We start from the raw sequence: 25,291 nt of genomic DNA, 5'->3' as shown, positions 1-25,291 counted from the left end.
AAATATATAGATATATATAAACGCACAATACTAGCAGACATACATTTACAATTATCGTTATGAATAGCTAGTGGGATGAGAACATTTATTTATGCGTTATATACATGTCTGTAATTTTATATAGTTTTCAAATCTTTTAATTACTTTTAATTGTTTGCTTAGCTAAAATCGTTCGATATCAATAGTTATTTTTCATTAACTATTGGCTAGAGCGCCTATATATAACCACTTTCAACTTAGCATACTTTGCATCATGGGAAGCAGTGCATTTTTCACATTTAAAAACAATCTACTATAGGCGAAGAGATGCAACTTGTGCTTAAAGTTTGTAATTACAGAATAAATCAAAGAACTGAAGTATTGAACATCGGATGACCGCAAGTTCTGGTGGAAAGTCACAGGCAATTGTCTCAGAAACAAAAATCATATCTCTATACCTGAAAGTAAGGTTAAGGTACATAGATATATATTTTTTCTGAGATAAGTTCCTATTTGGATGATGAATAAATGACAGGGAATTCAACCTCACCGTAATAATTATTATATTGTAGTGATATAATTATGGGACAATAATTTGTAATCAGTATAATCTGGTTTGTTGTTATATATTTTATTAATATTTGTATAACAGTTATACATATAGCATATCATCTTAATAACTCTACCGGAAAATGTTCATCCATTTATACCATCATTCTACTCTACTATTCTAATGATAGTGCAGTGCAAGTGCATGGTTGACACTCTTCTGTAATAATTCGTTTTTCTTATAGGTTTGATTTGAGTAGGCATTCATATTTCTCCCGCTGTTGTTGCAAAACGTCCTCCAGATATTCTTCAACATGCGCAACACAAATTTTCGGTATTCATGATTTGTAACTGATATATATATATATATATATATATGTTGTGTACAAGTTATCATTTTGTAAAAAAAAAAGTTGTACAAAAAAATTTGTTTTATATTAATTTCATCAAAAAATATTCATGAAAATATTTTTTTAAGAACATAGATAATGATAACTTGTACAAAACATATATAATTCTCACGACAAAACATTTTTATCTTATTTATTTATGTTCTTAAAAAATATGTACATGAGTATTCATTGAAGAAATGAATTTATAACAAGCGATAAGGAATGTTATTTTGCACTCGATAATATCCGCGTATTTATACGAAATACGTTCGGTTATCAGTCAAAAGCGCAAGGGACGTGTGCAGAAAATTCTGCGTCAACATAATACCGGTATGACCTCTCAAAGTCACATCCGATGGGAAAAGGTAATTCGCCGTTTCAGATTCTAATGCATTTTAGGTAATATTTTCAAAATCGTACATCAAAACACCGTCAATGGATAACACAATCCCAAACAATTGAAGTGCAACCAATGACGTGACGGTTTTTTCATTTTGAGGTACTTACAATAAAAATTACACATGGCCCTTTAAATTCTGAAACGGCAAATTGGCAATTAGACTATAATTGGATGTCAATTTTGATACATTGTGTACCTTCTTTTTCAGTTGCAGTGAAATAAATTTCGTTTCCAATAATCATTGACATCCCAGCTTAATCAATGTTTTTTAAGAATTGGACGCTTCTTTTTTTTAATTTTACTGGGTTGTAAGATGGCCGACCGAAGCATATTTTATTTGAAGCGCAAGCGCTTCATATTAAAAATGTGCACACGATCAACGCTCTAACAACCCTATAGAATTATAAAAAGAAGCATTCATTTCTTATAATTACATGTTTATGCTAAAACCATGATATTTAAAGCTTCTTGTTTGTTTTTCAATGCATTATTTTCACATTGTAGCAGATAGCACGTCCAGTCATATCTGTTGTATTTTATACGGAAATACAATATGATATTGGAGTGCCTCGCGATTGTAGAGAGCCAATCAAAATAATAGATTTTAATGAAATATATAATTATGTAATGTCATTATTGTAATTTATCTCTCCCTGCTGAATAACCATAAAGTACTTGTCACAGCACTTACAAGTACCTATTGTACGGTATAGGATCATAAATTTCAGTGTATATTAAGTGCGAATCCAGATAGTTCATTTTTACTGTCATATGCGAGTATTACTACAGTAGAAAAAAGGATGATGGAAAAAACTGTGTTTGTTTACATTTGGAAGATACAAAATAAATGATTTGAATGTATTTTTTAGTATAATTTCATTAGAATATGACTTTACAATGTACAATAATATGATAAAAGTCCAAAAATATATATTTAAAGCAACAGAGTCTGAAAAAAAGTTATTAAAAGCGATTCTTTTTGACATTTGCTGCAATGTATTATTTAATACTGTGAGTGCGATCATATCTGATGTGGATTTTTTTTAGGTGCGATGGATTTTCATTATGGTTTTATGTGTTAGTTGCACATGCAAAACTGACAATATTCATTCAATGAATTAAATATTGATGATATTTACAATTTAAAAATCCAAGCTTATGGTAAATGCTTAACCACCGTACAGTTGATTGCGGGTGTTGTGCTTTTTTTAGCAATAAAGAACAAGCTGAGAGAAGCCGATATATGATATCAAAAATATTCAGAGTTATGTACACAGTTTGTATACAAAATATATTATACACGTTGCATACACGTTAAGTCATTAACATCAATTAAAGAATTAGTTTAACTCGAACTGTACTTACTGAATGACTAACGCACGTATTTTTACAAACCTTGGTCACAAAAACGCACTTAAAAATGCTTCAAAAATGCAAAAATTAAATAACTTTAATCAGCAACTGATTTTTCTATGCAGGATAGTGAGCGTACCTTCCTCCAGAATATATCCCACATACATGTACCTAGTTCATTGTAATAATTATGATATTAAAAAAAAATTGCCAGTTTATGAAATTGTTTATTCTGTACCGTCAAATGTTGCGCGTTTTCGTAACAGTACTGTACCTTTCTAAAAGAAAATATGGTGTCTCCTTTGAAATGCCCATCTTATAGTTTTTATTACGACTTAACTATTTGACATTTCTAACATTTCATATTGAAAATTAAAGCACCTGAATTTTGTGTATCAACTATTTCAATATGGAACCAAGTACAGCCCTCTTATCGGGAGCACCTGAATTAGAGAGATTTCGCAAAAGTAACTCTAAAAAACTTGTATTTTGATCTTGAGAGAAAAGTCACACGAAGGTCATGATGATATGCGACAAATCGTTCTGTGTTTACTATCAATAAGTGTGTCCGGGTTTCGAAAATATTCGGGAGTAGAAAATCCATGAGTGCAAATCATTTTTACGGTGAATTTCCCTTAAAAAGTTGTAGTACTTTATTAAACAAGCTTAGAAAAGTTGTCAATAACTATCATTATGTTATATACGTTTTGTTTACCATATTGATCGGCTGTAAGTTGTCTAAATGCACATTAGAATATACTCATTTATTCTCGTCCAATGGAAAATAACTATTTTCCCTTCTATTTTTCATAGTACATGGCTTTCCATGCACTATGAAATGCTACACATGTATGACTTTTCATTGTAGATTAATTATGAAAGTGAACTCTTTAAAATTACACTAGCGAAGTGTACAAACTCCCCCCCCCCCCCCCCCCCCCCTTGCGTCATACCGGGAAAAGTTTCACATTTCGACTGATTTTTATTATTCAGACTGATTTAACTTGAAAACGAGTTCATGGACCCTCTTTTTTAAAATGACATTAGGTTTGATTACGTATGAAGATTATTTGTACCAATTTTTATGAAAAAGTCAACATTGGAATTTTTTGTAATTAGATAAATATACAGCAAAAAATGCCGTTTTTTTCCAAAAATCATGCAACTTTGATAAAAATAAATTATTTTCAAGGAATTGTTATCCAAAATTAGAGCATACTTATGTAAAGATGATTTTCCAGATGTTTTTACAAAAAACCGCGTGTGTTTATCTTTTGAAACAAAAAAGTAAGTTATGTCAATCCAAAGGGTAGAAATGTAAAAAAAAAAAACGAAATTTTGAGTAAATGTCTAAAATTTGGACCCCTTTTATCTCTTAAAGTAGCACCTGAGAGTTTTTTTTTTTATTATATATTTGGATTGACTTGGTGAAAAATAGATTGTATGCAAATTTTCGTAAAAAAATCAACATGGGATCAAAACTGTATCGTATGCCCTTAATGGTACATATATAGACCCCCGAACAAAGGGGGCAAAGGTGTACAAATGTAGGTAAAATACATGTAATATTTAATCTAATTTTTATACCAGACCTCAAACTCGATGTTTTAAGAAACAATGACTGTTGATAAAAAAATCAAAGGAAGTTTTTTTTAAAAAAAACCAATTCATTCATCAATTAAAAAAAGCAAGCATCTGATGTTGAAACGATTGTAAATTAAAATTCATTGATGAAATTTTGTACTTATTAAAAATTATACAATTTTAGTGAAGCTGATTTTTATAACATGTTGTGCTTTTTAAAATGAAGGAAATTTTAGATAATTATATAAGATTGAATTGTACCTGAAGTAGAAGAAATCTCCATTTTTCAATATTTTTTCCTTATTTTACTATCACTAAACTATCTCATTGCTCTTTCATTCAATCTGTTGAAATGACCATTAAATGATAGACATTACTTTTCTAAACGTGTTACACTTTAAAGTGAGCTAATATCAAAGTTTAATTATTACAATGAGAGGCTAATTGTGTTATGTCCCTCAAAGGATTGAATATGTTCTAAATTGGTCAGACAATACTTGGTCATGTTTTATGAACATTTAAAACCCTCGGCTACGCCTTGGGCTTTTAGTATTCATGAAACATGACCAAGTATTATCTAACCTATAAATAAAACAATACAAGGTTTTGCAATGAACGGTACTTAACAAAAACACATAAAGACAGCGAAGCATGATGAAATTCGGAGTTGGTCGCTAAACATGTATAAATGAAATATAACAACGGGTTTTATATTCGTTGTGACTATTTTGAATATACGTGTGTATAAATTACTTGTAAACATCGCGAAACAAAGATTATGTGTGACACAAACTTGAATTAACTATAAATAAAAGCATGATATGTTGACTCGAAAATTAAACGTGACCGCGTGTTTAATGATTTTTGTTGTTTAGATTAATAATGGGTGTTCATGTTGTATACAAAATCAGAATTCTGTCAGGAAGCAGTAAAATCTGTTTTCCGTTTTACATGTTATACCTACTGTTACGGTCATAAGTCTTTGAAGAAGTATTTTTTTACGTTCTATCTACCAACTTCGCTTCGTGACTCAGCAACGTCCGAAATCAACTGAACGGTGGAGATACCAGTGATATAGAATCATTAAAACTTGTAACAATACATATGTCATTGTAATTTCAAAATTGCGTATTCTATTTATGTCCAAGATATACTCACTGATGAAGTTCCATTGATACGTGATGTATAGCTCCTTAAATTTAAACTTAAACTGAAGTGAAAAGGCAACCAGTCATTCAAGTGTCAAATGTAGGCCGTTGTGTAAACGCTCTTCATTATCCAAGATACATTCATTACTGACGTTTCATTAGTATGTTATGTATAGTACACTAGATATAGACCGAAACACAAAACTTCAGCATAGTTTTCAGTGGCCGTTAATTTGATTAACTGTACTAGGAATATGTATTCAATGATGAAATGTCAATGGAATGGATAAATTTAACGCTTCATGTATATCCTGGTGAATTATTAAAAAAATAGAATTGAATATTTTAAGCAATAACTGCTCTTATTTTTACGGAATTCATTTTTGTAATTCGTGAGATTTTCAATCACAACGTAATCATCATCAAATCCTTCTGACTTTATTTAGTTTTGTCAGCTAAACTAACACTCTATTTGGTAAAAATGATAACGATGAATACTGTGAAAATGAACCGCATTTACAAAAGAAATTAACAGTGAAAATGAAAGTATTGTATCATTATTCGACAGTAAACATGAATCGCATAACAAAAGCAGCATAGTGGAAATTAACTCAATATCAGCAAACTGAATAACAAAACCTGAATAAAGTTATACAACATTAATGATTATGTTAAAAGGTATATTTTTCTGAGAATAAAACTTTACTGCTGCTTTTAAATCTCATGCACGCTCTGTTAGTGAAATATTCTTAATATTTGCTTATTTAAGTAATGATTACACACCTTGATCGCTGTATGTGCGATATAAACCTTTTTGCATATCTTACCTATATGATTCTATATCACAAGTCACTGTGTCTAAACTCCCCCGGCAAAAAATGTTTTGACTCGATAGTATCTAATGTCCGTTACGGTGACGGACAATCAACAGACAGAGAAAAGGTAGACTTTCTGTTTCTTTATTTGTTTTTTTAATGATATTGAAGAATATAGATACACATATAACTATTTTCGTTTGTGTGATGTAATATTTTCTACAACCGTTCTAGATTAATGGAGAAATAAGTCAAAAGGCACATCAAAATGGTGAATTGAGTGAACCTTGCCACGAATTTGTTTAATTTCTTTTTAAATTGAGCACATTGTACGAAAGAAAAGTACGGAAAAAAAGACATTAACACAGAGATTGCATGGCTAGTCACTATTCGCACCTCAATATTTGTATTTCTGTGCATGGAACGAAAGAAATGGGTCATGTCAAAATGGAAGCACCCTGTTTCGTCCATGTTGTTTACTACATAAGGACACGGTTTTGTCTCAGTATAGGACCCGGTTTAGTTTTGTTTTGAAACCACAAATTTATGAAAAGCTACGTTAACACGGATCTGAACATTGCCCGTCGGAAGAAATTAAATATGTAAGTCAAAAAGATGTTATAAAGATGATATTGCAATACAAACATGTCGTGGTAAAATATGTTTTAAACGAGAACTTTTCGAAATAGGGAGTAGACATTTTTCGAATGCTATACGTATACCTTATTGAACTTAATATCTTCGACCTAAGTTTAAATGGAAATAATTACTTTATAGCATGTACTTACATTAATTCCTTATGATGTTTGTTTGATTTCTATACTACTGTAATGATGTAAAAATAAGAAATTGTGGAATGATTTTGTTACCATATCAATTTATCAAAAGAGTAAAGATAGTATGCTTTACTATACTATATGCTATGTTAACGATATATTTACTCATTCATTCATTCATTCATTGACAGACAGTGAGAGAAAGATTTGGAACGTTTTGGCTACCTCAAATCAAAATGGTTGCCTTTCGAAAGTGTATTTTATGTCCGCTTCGAAGTACACAAGTTCTAAACTTCCCTATTAGAATCGAAATAATTCTATCATGCCATGCTCTATGCTCATTTTAACATGGGTAGGCATTATATTTGTCAATATTTTATACCTTGCTAACGCTTGGTCTAACAATATTAACAAATATAATGCCTACCTATATTAAAATGAGCATTGAGCATGGCATAAAAGAATTATTTCTTTTTATAAATAAAAGTAGGTTTGCAACATTATAACGTCCAATATCTTCGTCTTATTTTGAACAACCTAAGTGGCAATTTAGCCCGTGAAAAATGACAATGAGACAGCTTTCCATCAGAGACAAAATGACGTAAAAGTTAACAAATATAGGTCACCGTATGGCACCCAACAATGAGAAACGCCCATATGGCATAGCAAGCTAAAAAAGGCCCCGAAATGAAAAATGTAAAATGAAAACTAAAGTGAAAACTAACGACCTGATTTATGTACAAAATTTAAAAACGAAAAACAACTATAATATACAGCAACAAAAGACAACAACCGATTTACAGGCTCCTGGATTCGGTACTGGCACATACAGAATGGCGGTGTTGAACGTGTAAGCTAGAAATAATTATTTGATTTTTTATTTAGCATAAAATCGTCAAAAAAAGTTCCCCTTGCTACGCTTGGCGGTATAAAATCCGTTATTATGAATACGCCTCTTTCAAAAATCCTCGGTCCGCCCTTGTATAATGACAATTTTAAACTTGACCAACGTGCTTAAATTGTAGAACATTTGTCAATGTACGATAATCATTATACAATGAAGAGATAAACCTGTATATAATAGTTGTACTATATAGGGCAGTTGTTAACAACTAGATACTAGTGTAATAAAGAATGTGTTAATGATAAATAAAAAGAAGGAAAAAAAAGAGATAAAACACCGTGTATTCATAAAATAACTAATCAAATAATCATCATTGCAATTTCCGGATGGCCTGAGACTCTCATACTAATTTATACTTAGTATTATTGTAACAAGAAGGGGTAAGCAGATTTTTAACGCACTATTATTGTGATCCTTTCGCCGCATGGAAATTCCTTTTCTTGGGCGATTCTGCATGCATATACATTTGTCTTATTCTCTTGCTTTATAATGAACGTTTAGTTTCAGAATATTCATTTTCAAACGATCATACTGCCTCCCCCTTTAGGTCGAGCGGAACATTAAGATAACTATCTTGTTGTCCCAGAAAATCACATATCAAATGTGCGTCCTACAATTTTCAAGGCCGTACACTATTTAAGTTTGAACACTTACATTTACATAATTGATATAAAAAAATATAATAGCGTTTCAAAACCTTCATTTCTTTTTAATATCTCCGTTAAAGTATAAGTTTTTTTATACATAACAAAATTGAAAATAGCTTTGTTCTAATATAGCAGGAATTCAAGTGTTTACGGATTCAAACAGGTCCTCTGAAAGAAATTGTTTTTCAACGATCCCCCAAACTCCTGTTGAACGCCAGATTTTAATTTTCGTCATGCGATTATGCATTATTTTCTACGACAAAACCAGATCTGCTTTATGAAATTTAAGGACAAAACCGGGTCGTACACATTGACAAAATCGGGTGCTTCAATTTTGACATGACCCATTTCTGTCGTTCCATGCACAGACATGCAAATATTGAGGTGATCATAGTGACTAGTCTTGAAATCTCCGTGTTAATATCTTTCTTTCTGTACCTTTCTTTCCGTACAATGTGCTCAATTTAAAGAGAAATTAAACAAATTCGAGGCAAGGTTCACTCAATTCACCATTTTGATGTGCCTTTTTACTTATTTCTCCATAAATCTAGAAGGGTTGTAGAAAATATTACGTCACACAATCGAAAATAGTTATATGTGTATTTACAGTCTTCATATCATTAAAACAACATATAAATAAACAGAAATTCTACCTTTCTCTGTCTGTTGATTGTCCGTCACCGTACCGGACATTAGATACTATTGAGTCCAAACATTTTTCGCCGGGATAGTTTAGACACAGTGCAAGTGTATTAAAACAATCCATTTGATATATTATTTAATATTTTATTCCAAAATCATCAATATTTCGTCTGTTTATTTATCATTCTACATTAGATATTTATGGCATATACAGTGAAAATGGTATTTCAGGATTCGCACTTTATATACACTGAATTTCTAACTCGAGTACATTCCTAGAACAGATGACTTATAGTTTATTTAGTTTCATTACAGAAACTACATAAATTGGTTTCTTTTAACCCATATTTTTGTAATAACTAATGCTTTTGTAGCATGCGTTCTATGCAAATTCTTAAACTGGAACATACTAAATTTGTTGTTTTTAGTTCAACAAAAGGGTAAACTATAAATCAAATCCTAATTTTCTATATGAGTGCTCAGTTCTTTATACTTTTTGTCTTCTTGTTTTGTAGGACGTTCTGTACCTTGACAAGATTTTTTTATAGAGTAATTGACATGATTTTTTACTGTTTTTAATAAATTTAAATTTTTTGATTGATATGTACATTATTTCTCTGAAGCAGTGATTATATCTTTCCAAGCTTTTGGTATCATATGAAGTATAGAATGATATTCCAGGAAATTAATATTAAGTTTTCATTTTCTGCGGAATTCCTTCAAAATAAAAAAAATAACTGTTCTCATCAAGTAAGTCAGTTACAATGAAAACTCATGACTCACACCAACTCTTGTAAAAGACAGTTGTATTATTTATGGTCAAACTTTTGTTTAGCCATATGGATTGTTTTATGATCCCTTCACGCAGTGTAACTATTGACAGTGTTTAGGATATTCCAGTTTAGTAAAAGGTCTTTCCAAAAATTATTGAAATTTGTAGAAATCTTTTGGATGCATTCAGGGGTCATCAACCATATTTTTTCTGCTCCATTGCTGCTGTTTCTTGATTTATCAACTGTGTTTTCCATGCCAACAACTGGTTTATAGAATAACTATGTTAATATTCGACGCAAAGACCCCATGAGTGAATCAATATTAATTCCAAACAGTGCCATCTGTAATGGCTTGACAACAGTATCGAACTAGACTCCCTTTTGATTCAGTCTGTTTAAAGGTTTGGTTAGCTGTTAAAAGCGAATGGCGATACTGTTGTGCTTTGTTTAGAATATTACAATAATAGATTGGATATGAGATACCTGAAAATATGAGACGTCTGCAAGTTGATTTATATTTAGGAATAATGTCCTACCTTAATTTATGACATTTTTACCTATTATATCTGCTTGTTTTGTTCACACTTTGTTGTCAATATAATGGAATTCTATGCGGCTCTCATACAAGTCAGAGATTTAGCTAGCTATAAAACCAGGTTGAATCCACCAATTTCTACATATTAAGGAAATTCCTGTACCAAGTCATGAGTATGACAGTTGTTTTTCATTTGTTTGATTTGTTTGAGCTTTTGATTTTGTCATTTGTTAAGGGACTTTCCGTTTTGAATCCTTGGACTATGTTTTTTTTGTAATTTTACTTCGTGTACCAATGATAACATTAAGTAAATGTTATGTCAAGTTTTTGATATCAAAAACCCATATATCTTCACATTCTGACTTTTTAAATGCCCAATAAATTAAGTATTTGATTTTTTTTGTATTGAGACTATGAGGAAAAGTGGTATATAAGGTTGAAAAATCCAAACTTTTAACAGTATCAAAATATGTGTCAAACGTTTAACTATGACAACTGTCTCCTAAAAAATGTTGACAAAATAAGAAAACAGTACAAAAACACTTATTATTAAAGACCGATAAAAATTAATTCTTGACTATTCAACAGCATGATAAAAAATTTCTAAATGCAAGAAATGGAAAGTTTGAAGGATCCATACTTTTATATGTTTATGATGTTTTTATTTGTTTCTTACATTGTATTCTAATAACTATTGTCCATCGTGTGTTCATGTAGAATTTCAATTTATATAAGAAGAGGAGAACATTAAACAAGTCTTAAATTGACTTGAAACCTTTATTATTTACATATATAACACTAAATGAATCCAGGGCAAAATGTCAAAGGGCATAAAGTAAACTTTATTAAGAACATTATTTTCTCTAAAATTTTTACATATATATATATATATAAAACATTTTTTGTTTTTTACAATTTATATTTGATAAATAATTGACCAGGTAGGGCTCGCTTTTTATTCATGTCTTTTTTCAATTGACCAGTATTTGCGAGTATTTACCAGCATTGACGAGTATTGATCATCATTTATCGGTATTTTTCTGGACTGACCGGTATTTACCGCTGGCCTGCAGGTGAATACTAGTATTGACTGGTTTTTGCTAACCTTGCCTTACATATCTAATAATTACATCATAAACAGAATAATCTGTTTCGAAAAGTTAGAAAACTGTTATTATTTTTACTGAATTTCTTCTCCGTGCATCAGCATCAGTGTTTAAGTCTTTGTCATGGACTACGTGTTTAATTTATAAGTCTATTGAAAAACAAAATATATTGTTTCGAACAACATTAGTATTCAGCTACAAGAAGATTACTTAAGAAATAAGTATCCACATGACCCGGGAAATTATATTTTTCTAATAAAGCTTATAAACCTTTATTATCAGAGTCATATGCAAACAAAAGAGGCAAAGGATACCAAATGAACATTCAGAGCTCATAATTCAAAGATAAAACTATCAATTTTAAGATACTGTATGATAAAATTGAATATTGATTGCTTTGAATTCACTTGAAACTTTGAAAGTGAAAAACACCAAGTGATAATGATGTACAAAGATGTATTAGGAGTCTTATATTTACTAACCACTTGTGGTAATGTATTATTTTCATAACACTTAATACTGTTTAGAACTTTTCAATTCGCCTTTTTTTTAAATTTAACATCCTTTGTAACCAAACAAATTTGAAAAAGAGTTGGGAGATGCCAACGGGACATTTACAGTTCATAAGTCACGACATGGCAAAAACGTATAACGACGAAAAACGAACAAATCCTACAAACACTACCCAGAAAAAACAAAGATTGAGAAACACGAACCCCACCAAAACCGGGGAATAAACCCATGTGTAAGTAGTTCCAACATTAGATCGTTTTGTGAAGATTCTTTTTTTAATTAAAATAACTTTTTTTACACTTTAATCACTGTGTATGCGGTATTTTAGTATGTATAATATCAAACGATTTTTGCAACGTACTGATAAAAGATATGCGAGAACAATATTAAATTGTTTCATATTCGAAGACAACATAAAACAAGTGGCCTTTCTCAGTGTTTATCTTTGTTGAAATTTCCTAATATACCCGGCCCATAAGGAATTAAAGTCTAAATCCTTAAACCTGTATAATTTGTCCTGTTTGTGACGTATCGTCATTTCAAAATAATCCAAAGCATATCTAATGACCTGGTTGGTTGTTTCTATAGACTCTCAAAAAATATACTGACCGGCTTTAGAAACGCAACACTAGATTATTATTTTTAATTCCTATTTTCAAATATGCAATGTTTGTTAAAAAAATGTATGAACGTTAACTTCATTCATTACTTCATTGTTTAAAAAGAAAATTACAGTTCGACGGTTGAATTGATTACGTCATCTTTAATGTTCAAATCATGTGGTATGCACTGAAACCCTGGTTTCCCCCTTATCAATGGATGTGTCACCGACGGAGGCAATGACTGCCTGTAACCAACGCCAAAACGATTGTCAGAAAGGTCAACCAATCCTGTTGGGCATGTTTTGAGTTCTGTTTTTAAAAATTCTGATTTTGCCTTTGTCCCACTCATTACAGAGTGTTATGGCAAATTGTGCGGTTAAAACTTTAGGGCTTCTTTGGCATTTCAGTTTATGGGAAACATTTATGGCATGAATCTGTCTGCAATGGCATTCCGCAATTTGATTAGCAGTTGACGTTGCGGACGTAAACATGTTTCGCAAATGAAGTTGCGTAATCAAATTCTAGTGACGTGGCGTTGTCACTACATATTAATCTGGTCATTGATGGTCATCAACAAATCCCGTCTGTCTGTATCGTTGTTGGAAGGACAGTAAGACGAGTTTCTGACGTCAAATTGTCTGGTTACAACACGTTCACGTTTCCTGTCGGCGGGCTGATTCAGAGTTTCGTTGCTCAGTCTCAGCAATTTGGAGAAGCAACATTTTTTAACTTATTTAAGTGTGGATAAGGACTGAAAGAATTGTTTCACGAAGAAAAAACCTTAAAAAGACATTTATGGGTTTCAAATTTCGCTTGAAGAAAATTCGTGCGACTTCAATAATCCGGTATGTTCAAAAACCTCAGGTAAGTCAAATATTGATTTTTCTAAACAGAAAGAAGTATGGTAAGCATGAATAGGTATTTGAGGATCAATCATGATTTGGTTAAAAAAATCAACAAAATGTGGGTTGCGTTTTTTAAAAGTCGGTCAGTATATTTCAAACAAAATAATACAAGTAACGATGAAGACCTGAAATTGCATTTAATGATTTTACTTGTAACTCACTTAATACACAATCTATGTCTCCCTATTTAAAGTCAAATTTATTTTCTTTTAAATTTTGTTCAATTGTCAACAGGTAGGTTTTATACGTTAGTTACGTTACATATATATTTTTTTCACAGTTTCTGATATACATATCTGTACACCACAAGTAATGTAATACGATGAGTATGAACATATCAAACTTGTAAAGACTGCATTTCACATCAAAATACATTATTTTCAGCTAAATATTGCTATTTATGCTTCTTTTGATAATCTAAGAGCGATTATAAAACAATGTCCTTCACACTAACGTTTTTCAAAAAAGCAGGAGAAAGATAGCAAAGGGACATTTGAACTCATACGTTGAAATCGAACTGACAATGTCATGGCCATTAACGAAAAACGACTATAAAAAAACAAATATCTACAGAACACCACACTGAAAACAAAAGACTAACCAACACAAATCTCAGGGAGTTTTAACACTTATGACGTTACAAAAATGGTGAGACATCTTACTGATTGACGTAGATCTGTACAATGTGGTTGAAAAAAAACCTACCAAAGTGTGATTACTATGCAAGTCGTTTGTATGAATTATAGTTGTTCATTTTGTAAACGGATAACATTTAATTTTACACGACCGTATATATTTAAATGTTCGTAGAGATATTGACTCTTACAGTTAGATTTGTAATCCGTTGTGTATAGGGTACGGACTCTGTCGATCCAAAATTCCATTCCTTGCAATCTAAGTGTAGCATATTTTACAATAGCAATATTAATGGTACCGATATCATTGTATGAGATGCGCATTTCGACAAGTAATGTCGCATCAGTGATGCTCGAGGCCAAAGTATTTGAAAGTATTTGAATACGCAAAACTATATACGAATAATGAAGATCTGAGCAAACCAAAAATAACCTATAGTATAGCCTTATGTTTTCCGTTTTGCAAACAATGTCTGTATATAGAACACTGCTTATTAAATGTACTATCGTATCATATGCTTTTAAAACTAATTAAGAGCCGTAAATCCAATTTGATACCCTACTCCTGGTAACTGTTATTACCATTAGTCCATTAGTTGGTATGACATTCGCCTGATGAAGAATTATAGAGCTTTGCATTAAGGCTGCAAGCACAATATATACACTCAACTTACAATATTGAAACAGTCTAACAAATATTCCAAACTCGAAGGCAAATTCAAAAATAGGGAAGTCAACTAAAACTGACGAAATCAAACTTTTCAGTCAACAGAACAAGCACAAAACAGCTGCCATATTCCTCATCTGATACAGGCATTTTCCGATATAGATGGTGAGTTAAATTTGGTTTAACAAAGGATAAATAATTAATAAAAAAAAGAACCGAAAAATACATCGGTAATTGTTTAATAATTCAACAAATATACGTTCGATTTCAACGTGTATCTCTCGTTTTAGCCTTTTCTGATGTAAATATTGCATTGAAGAAACCCACAAACCTCTCTTCAGTTCATGACCCCGGATATCCATGTTGTGACTCTGACAAAGCTGTTGATGGAGACATACGTGATTGGGTAAAAGGCGATGTTTGGGAATTTTGGTGTTCACATACAGACAGCATACCCAATCGGCAGGAATGGTGGGCAGTCGACCTTCAGAATGTTTATACTATTGAGTATAAAGATATTTATGGACGGACAGATAATCTTCGTGAGTATTACGTTTTAAGGTATATGTGTTTTACTAAAAAGTAAAATAACAAAAATACCGAACTCCGAGGACATTTTAAACGGAAAACCCTACGCAAATGGCAACATCAAACACATCAAACGAATGGATAACAACTGTCATATTCCTGACTTGGTACAGGCATTTTCTTATGGATCAATTCAGTACCTCATCTTTATATAACACAATAAATACGTGATCCGCATTAAGTTATTAAGTGATTCTTAGTATAATGAAACCTCAATACCCAGATTAAATATCAATTATTATAAGGTTTTGAACGTATAACGGTAACTAAATGGCATATAAAGTTACTTTTTCAAATTATGGGTTAATAAATTTAGAAATGATAAGAAACTAATGTTCCAACAAGTTCGGTTTTCATAATCATTGTAAACGAAAGAAACAGTTTATATTGAAAACATTCAATTACTGGAAACATATTCTTATTAATCAGGACGTTTGAATTTCAGAAATTGAGGTCTTTAGCTGGCATGTTAGTAACTGCTAGCTGTCCCTTTTTAATGTATATATCATTGTCTTTTTGCTTAGTTCCTTTTGTTACCTATTCTGACATTGGACTCGGACTTCTTTTAAACTGAGCTTTACTGTGCGTATTGCTGTGTGTCTGTTTATTCTACATTGGCTAGAGGTATAGGGGGAGGTTTGAGACCTCACAATACATGTTTAACCCCGCCGCAATTTTGCGCCTGTTTAAAGTAAGGACCCCAGTTGACATGTTGGAGTATATCTATATCTATATTTAGTTATGTTCCAATTATAACATGTATAATCTTTTCACATTCAGCAAAATCTTTTGAAAATAATAAATTCTAATGTCATTGCTTTCTTAATTAATACATTTTAACGTTTTTCTTACAAGTAGATTACCAGATTTGGGGTATTCATCTAGATCTCATTATATTTTCGTGTATATATTTATTACATCCAAATACACATTAGACATAAAGATGCGCATTGCCTAAATAAAAGTCAGTAAAGAAGAACAATGTCCGCTATGAAAAAAAAATTAACAGAACACTACAAATAGAATTAAACCTTCCTTATAGGACTTAATTTGTGAGTTATTGTCTCAATAGCACTCATATGAAATCATAGTCAACTTACGCTCAGATTTATTTTATTTTCAGCTTGGTATCTAGAAAACTTTGATGTTGAAGTTATTTCGCCAGGTACATGTAATCGTTGGAATAATTTAGCAGTGGGAAATATATTGTTCTGTCATTATCAGTCCACAGGAGTTGAGCAAATCTCTATAACCTGTCCCCCATACACAAGAGGAAGGTTTGTCAGAATAAAACGACGTGATTTGAAACCTTTAGTAATTTGTGAATTAGAAGTATATGGGAATCTAAGCAATGGCCTTTTGGAGTCAGGTAATCATCCTAACTTTCTTAACTGTTAATTATAGATTATCGTTGGTCATCTCAACGAGATTGATTTTCTCGCTTGAGCCGGGACGGCGAAAGTGAAAGAAGCAATCGAGTTGAGATTACCAATGATAATCTGTTTTGTAGCTATTTTACCTATGACGACGTTGTTAATTTCATTGACAACGGCACGTGCGCTCTTAGTTTCTGGCGATAATTTTTCATATCACTCTACTGTGCTGAGAAAGGAAATTATCAGTCAGTAAGACCAAAGAAAAATTTCGTAAAATTGCGATAATGTCTGTTATATTTGAAAATGAGCGGAAAGATGGCTTCTACTCTGTCAGTGCAAACTTTAAAAAAAAGTAGTGGCCATGATTACAAATATCAAAATAACACTTTATTAAGTTTGGTGCGTTCAAGCTCATTTGTGAATAAAGCAAAAGATAAATAAATACTTTAATACTTGCAAAGCTTATGACCAGCATAGAACACTCAAAGCCGAATATCTGAAAGAACAAAGTTGAAGCGCATTTAGAGCCAAAAGGTCCGAAAGTTTTTACCAAGTGCAAAATTTGGAAAATCAAGAATTAATGTTGATGACTTGATAAATTAATATTGAAATCCATAGCTTTTATGGTAATGTTAAATTATCGCATAACGACATGTCAGTAACTGTTATTAGTTAGTATTGCTGCAGACAAATGTACGAACAAAATTAGTTTTAGATATAAATTACTTTTTATGATACTGAAATGAAATATCCCATCGAATAATAAAATTTGATTGATGACTTTCACAGGGGGAAATGAGCTGTGAACAAAAACAAATGTCAATAAAGTAGATAACTTTAGATCAGTAAAGTAAAGCATAATATTATTGTCACAGTTATGGTAGACCGAGGTACAGTAATATGATCATTCCCATTAAAAGCCTTCCCAAAGTAGGACGCTTGGTTTTCTTTTGCGGGATTTTATTTCTGTTCTTATCCAATATCTCCCTTATTTTACAGAGGCTGTCCAAACTTCCATTACCTACCATTGTGTCTTTATTATTTTCGGCCTGAATATGCATGATATATATGCCGTTTAACGTTAAGCAAACAATTAGCAATCAATCAATATGAATACTGTAAACCAACTCATTTTCGCACACGATTTGTTTCTGTGACATTCGAATGAAGAAAAATTACGCGAATATAAATCATCGCGAAAATTTAAAACTTGGATCTTTCCTTGTCTATCAAGTAAATTTGAAATTCACCAATTAAATTGCCGCAAATTAGGATAGAAAAGGCCAAACGCGAAATAAAGTATCCGCGAAAATAAGTTGGTTTACAGTACTCTGATGAGGACATGAGCACTTCAAATAAGTTATGATATAAGCAGACACTCCACCAGTTACTGCGTATGAAGTACTGATCTCCTACACGATTTAAAATTTCAGATCCTATATTTTCATCTATAAAAAGAAAGGAAAAACATAAATGTTAAACATGTTAAAGACAAGAGTATTGTTCCTTGACACTTATTTACGTTATATTTCTTTCTTTAAAGGATTAGTTGTTATTCATTGTTACTTTTTCAGGCTTTGAAAGCAGTTCTAATATGTCCTATGCATGTGGACATATCGGGTACAGATATTTAGGTCCTGTCATAGAGACCAATGTAGCAAAAAGTAACATTCAGTGTACAATAAAATGCATCGCCAAGACAGCCTGTACCGCAGCAGAATATGACAAGAAAAGAAATGTCTGTTCACTGAAAGGTGAATATATGAATGAAACACAGACATCTTTGTTCCCAGACAACGACAAAAATGTATTTTTTATTCAATAAACAATTTAACTCTAATTGAAATGATTTTTTATTTTATAGTTTGAATGTAAATACAGTTCTTTTTAAAAGTACTTTCTATCCGATTCTCATGATATGTTTATCTCAATCCAGTAAAGTACGAGAAACGTTAACAGTCTGATTTATTTGATTTTCAATGGCTTATTCAAATGTTGCAAAATGTAGCAAAAGTCAACAATATCAATTACGGCAGATTTGATTGGTAATGATTTAAGACTAGAAATAAAACAGACGACATTAAATGGGCTCTGAATATTTTTCAGACAATACCCTCGTTTCAAATTATCTACCGTAGTACATAGTTTTGCATTTAAAAAGGATTTTATTAATCGGCCTATGTACATACATTGTTAAACGTCAAATCTATCAAACAAGTTCATTGCTTCAGATCACAGCAATTGATTTTCTTATAACAAAAGCTTCCGTCGAAATAATTCCTTTCCTTTTATGTCAAACAATCTATCCTGAGATATATAAAGTATTTCATTATCAGACCAGTACAAAACAATATAATAAATAAAAGAAATATTGACATTTTTATTATTATCGACACATATGTAACCGTAGTATTATAAAGCTCTAAAAAGGTGTGAAATTCCAAAGAAAGCGACCTATGCTTGTTCAGAATTTCTTTTTTAGTAAGTTTCGTTGGGAGTATATGTTGGGTTGTTCAAGTGAATTGTCAACATCTTTATCAAGCCGTAAGAATAACAAATGAATAATGTAATTTACAAATAAAAACTATATTATTCGGGGTTATGTCTGTGAGACACCAACGTATTTGTAATGGGGGTACAAATGTAAGACAAGTATTTAGAATCATTTTGGTCTTTTAAGATGATTTACATTAATCAGGAATGCTGAAAACAAAACATTTGGGAGCCAGGGATGCATAAACCATGTACATGTATACCCCAATTATGTATTTCAATCTTGATAACTTTCAACAACTGCACAATTTCTACCTATTTGGAGAAGCTGTGTACGTCTTCTCTGTAACCATTTAACGTTTAGTACATTGTCTGGCTTAATACTCGACTGAAACAGTTAGTATTGTAACGTTCTCTTTCAAGATTATGTATTCTTGGCGACAATATTTTGGCCCGTTTGCTTGTATATTTCGCTTGGGTGTTTTGTTTACAATGTTTAGGTCACCAGTTATTATAGCGTTGGAATTGCAATTTAATTGAAATTGGGAACTTGCAAACTTGAAATAGGTTGTTTAGACTCGAAGTCGTTATAAATTGGAGAAGATTGGCACAGACGATCTTGGAAGTAAGGAGGTATTTCAAATTTTACTATTTGATAATCTAATATATTGAATAATCCACTGTGTCTTTGGTTTGGTATCTCATTGGTGTATACCAACAATCCTATTTAATTCATACTCGGATATTCTAAGATAACAGAATAATATTCTGATTTTCTCATAACAAATAATATTTAGGCAATCGATGAGTAAGTTGCAAATCAAAGTAACAAATCATAAACTGGGGGGATCGCAAATCCAAAAAGTGCGAAATCATTTATGACCGCAGTCTTTGATTTGTTGCCCTCATAAATAAATTAAATGTTAAAGTGTTATTCATAAATACAGATTTGATTCATCATTATTTAGATTAATGAAAGACAGATTCAAATTATTTTCAAACGACCGAATAAAATTAATATTTCGTCTATATTTCAAAATATGAAGCTGCATGAACATGTGTGATACGGAATATTATATAAAACTATCACCTTACAGCAAGGTTGGGTGGTAAATTCCGCCCCCGGTAATCACCAGTATTTACCTCCCGGTCAATCACGGTGGGTAAGGTTGTCCTGCGAGAGAACGTTCTGTGCTGGTGATTCGGTCCTGATCGGTGCTGGTGATCATCTTAAAATTAAACAAAGACGGAAAGAATGATTTTTGACGATTTATTGAATAAAAGATGAAAATAGATAAGTAAGATGTTTTAAATTTGTTTTTTATTGGTTCAAAAGCAAGCAACCAAAACATTAGCCGTCTACATTGCTGTAGTATGATAAACACAAAAGTGCTAATTTTCAGAACATCTGGAACAGAAAAAGAACAAACAAAAGTGCTCCTTGCGTCCGTTTACCATACCCAGAACTTCTTGGAATAATAACTTTGTAAAAACTGTAGCGCTCTCTTAAAATTGGACATTTTTATAGATTATTCATGTCCTGATTCTGTGCTGGTGGGTCCTGACATTGTGCTGGTGGGTCCTGATACCGTGCTGGTGATTTTTCACAAGATGTTAATATTATCATAATTCAAACGTTGCTAAATCAACTGTCTTTTGTACAGACTTGTGTTAAAACTTATTTATGACACCTATTTTAACCTTGGACATGTATTAGCGTTTTGAAATAATCGCAACTACATATTACTTTTAAGGACAAAATCTTTAGTTCCGTATCAGATGAAAGCATCTTTAATTCTAGTATTTTATTAAAGGAACATCCGTGCGATATAACGACGTAACCAAAAACTTCTGGAGTCTTGTGTTGAGACTTTTCCATGGCAAATTTTAATTTATGAAAGGATTAGGCAATAAGACACTATTGAGAGATTACATTGACGTGATAGGTCATCTGAAACAAGAAAATGCTAAACTGAATTTTGCTTTCCCGAGTGAAACAAAATTTAATTGCCATGTCAGATAGTGTACCAAACAAAATCCATCCAGGTGCTATCACCAGTATGATTGACTTCATATCAAAAATCGAACATGCTGGAGATAAGACATGGAAAGTCTGTGTAGACCTAAGGAAAATCAATGGAAGTAGAGGCCTGGAGTCTTCCCAAGTCGATTTATGGGGGCACGAAGACAAACCTACGTTACCACAAATTACTTTAAACCTTTACTAAATTCTTCCATAGATATACAGATTTGGTTTTGAAGTTTGGTTGCACCTGTAGAAAACTTATTTCAAACGGGATATCACATCCTCATTTTTACGGAGATGTTCTTTACCGTGCCCGGAAATTTAGAAACGATCCTGGTAAACTTGTCGATCCTTTAAATAAACTTATTCTAAAAGGTTACCAATTCAACACTGTAATTAGATCTTTGAATATTGTTTTTATTGGTATTAATATTGATTTTGTTATCAGAAAATTAAAAGCAAACTAAATATTATAGTTATATACATATGTACTTTCATGGATCTACAATCTGTCGATACCTGTATCTTGGTATTGCACAAGGTCATGTTTTTCTCTGACTGTTTATGACGTCTTTACACTAAACCCATTAGATATTGGATGTGTACTGATTGATAATTTAGTCTTAGATGCATGATTTTCTTTTCATTTGTTGTTATTGTCAGGAAATTGATTTAATAACATAATTTAAATTCAAATGCATTTCCAATTTCTTTTACATTTAACGTATTCAGAATTTTAGATACAACACAAACACAATCTGTAAATACGGCGTTTTTTACAGGAGAAACATGGTTTAGTCATTGATAAATCATTTGCAAGAGTGGTGTATATTATCTTTGTTTTTTTGTGCTTTTTTTCCTACTTGGAAAATCATTTAGTGTCGCTTATAAAAGGAACCCAGATGCATAATATATTTTATTAGTTGTTATTGGCTTTGAACTAGCTGTCAGTAACTACGACACTACAAACCAGTACAAGTCTGAAATGGCCTATATCTGTACTCGACTGTACTGATTTTTTCTCGACCAGTCTGAATTGGTCTGAATTTTACTCGACATTACTCGACCCCAGTCTTAACCATACTCGACCGTACTGATTTGTACTTGAACCTTATCTTTGCCATTGAAAATAGTCTGAACTATTACTTGACCAGTCTGAAACAGTCTTAACCCATTCTCGACCTGTACTCGACGAATTTTTTCAGTCTAAACCATACTCGACCAAAGGTCTGAACAATACTCGACCAGTCTGAACCATACTTGACCAAAAAACCTATACTTTTTTTTAATTTTAGCTGTTAGAATTAATTTCTTTTTTTCTGACATGACAACAGCCACAATAAAATAAAGATATATATAAAAACATATTTTTACATCCTTACATGATTCTCAGATTTATCAAATAGAGATAGTTAAATTAAATTATCTTATATAATAATTTAATTATATTAATTTTAAGTTTTAGAGTTTTGTTATAAAAAAGATTTTCTTTTAACTAAAAACCACACCTTTACTGAGGGTAATAAAACCTTATTAAGGTGCTTCTTGTTTGGCATGTGTTTTTTTTTTTTTAAACTTAATTTTCCTAAATTCCTTAAGAAAAAACTATATAGGTTTCATCTGGGACTATTATACTAGTATAATAGTCCCAGGTTTCATGGTTACATACAATAGTTATATAATTATCTTTTTAATGAGGTAACAACAACCAAAAAATCACTGAAATTGTTTAACCTTATATTAGAAATATATCTATTCTTATTATAATTTGAGATATATTATATATAATATATATCAAAAAGGGATAAAAAAATTAAAGAAATAGATAAAAATTTTCTTCTGATTAGTGGTAAAGTATAAAGTAATACCTCCTGCTTGGGGCAAACTCATTAAAAAAAGATCACACCTGGTCAGAGAGAATTAGAGAATTAAAAATTGCAACATCCTGTAAAACTTAAATCGCAAGGCCTTTTGAATTCACTAGATAAGTAATACACGAGTTTAAGAAAAAAGGGCTTTCTTTTTACCTGTAAAACACACATGTACTGAGGGAATTAAACCTTATTAAAGTGCTTCTTGTATGCCATGTCTTTAATTTTGACAAAAGTTATTTAAATTTAATTGAAATAAATTTTTTCTGCAACTTTGGAACACATTTCCTTTTTTAAATGGTTATCAAGGATTGTTATGGAAGTTCTATTATCATGATTATATCAAATTCTTGGTTTTACAAAACAAAGGTGTGATTTTTAAAAGTTATTAAGTTGCTTTATATACTATTTTAAATATATTTTAATAAAAAAAATGTTCACTGCATTATTAACTAAACTCAACTGACACCATAAATCTATACAAGGCTTAAGTAAATGGTGAAAATTGTCCAGTAACCATAAAATATATCTGAAACATTCAAAAAAATTTGAATAACATTGAAAATATTAGTCACAATTCAATTTTGAGATTATTTGATCAGCTTGTTTTATTTTTATTTTAAAGGTGATATATATATGTAAGTGTTGATAAATATGTTGTTGAATTTATATTATGTTTATTGTGAAATTTGGTTTCAATGCCATATTGAATACATTTTAAATTTCAAATTGTTGTTCAAATTTCTACCCAGGGGAAATAATTGTTAAAAACAGTTCCTTAATTGATGAAATACAATAGATAGATACAAAAATTAGGTCTAGGTTGGTTAAGACTTAGTTGAGTATGGTTCAGACTAGGTCGAGTATGGTTCAGATTAGGTCGAGCATGGTTCAGACTAGGTCGAGTATGGTTCAGACTAGGTCGAGCATGGTTCAGACTAGGTCGAGCATGGTTCAGACGAAAATAAAATGGTTAAGTACTGGTCGAGTACAAGTTCAGACTGTTAAGTATGTTTTTTGATGGGTTTTGTGTATTACCCCTTGTTTTATCCTATAGTTTTTGTGATAGTTTTTGTGTATTACCCTTTGTTTTATCCTATCGCTTTTGTGATGGGTTTTATGTATTACCCCTTTGTTTTATCCTATAGTTTTTGTGATTTGTTTTGTGTATTCCCTTTGTTTTATCCTATAGTTTTTGTGATAGGTTTTGTGTATTACCCTTTATTTTATTCTATCGTTTTTGTGATGGGTTTTATGTATTACCCCTTTGTTTTATCCTATCGTTTTTGTGATTTGTTTTGTGTATTCCCTTTGTTTTATCCTATAGTTTTTGTGATAGGTTTTGTGTATTACCCTTTATTTTATCCTATCGTTTTTGTGATGGGTTTTATGTATTACCCCTTTGTTTTATCCTATAGTTTTTGTGATTTGTTTTGTGTATTCCCTTTGTTTTATCCTATAGTTTTTGTGATTTGTTTTGTGTATTACCCTTTATTTTATCCTATCGTTTTTGTGATGGGTTTTATGTATTACCCCTTTGTTTTATCCTATCGTTTTTGTGATAGGTTTTGTGTATTACCCTTTGTTTCATCCTTTCGTTTTTGTGATGGGTTTTATGTATTACCCTTTGTTTGATCCTATCGTTTATGTGATGGGTTTTGTGTATTACCCTTTGTTTTATCTTATCGTCTATGTTATAGGTTTTGTGTATTCCCTTTTGTTTTATCCTATCGTTTTGTTATGGGTTTTGTGTATTACCCTCTGTTTTATCCTATCGTTTTGCGTAAGGTTTTGTGTATTACCTTTTGTTTTATCCTATAGTTTTTGTGATAGTTTTTGTGTATTACCCTTTGTTTTATCCTATCGTTTTTGTGATAGGTTTTGTGTATTACCCTTTGTTTTATCCTATCGTTTTTGTCATGGGTTTTGTGTATTACCCTTTGTTTGATGGGAGAAACTATAATTGTTTATATACATAACAGTAAAACAGATAGACATTTGGAACAAATTGT

The sequence above is a fragment of the Mytilus californianus genome, unplaced genomic scaffold (assembly GCF_021869535.1).
Source record: "Mytilus californianus isolate M0D057914Y unplaced genomic scaffold, xbMytCali1.0.p SCAF_5, whole genome shotgun sequence".
Classification (NCBI taxonomy): Eukaryota; Metazoa; Mollusca; class Bivalvia; order Mytilida; family Mytilidae; genus Mytilus; species Mytilus californianus.
This window is presented reverse-complemented; position numbering follows the sequence as displayed.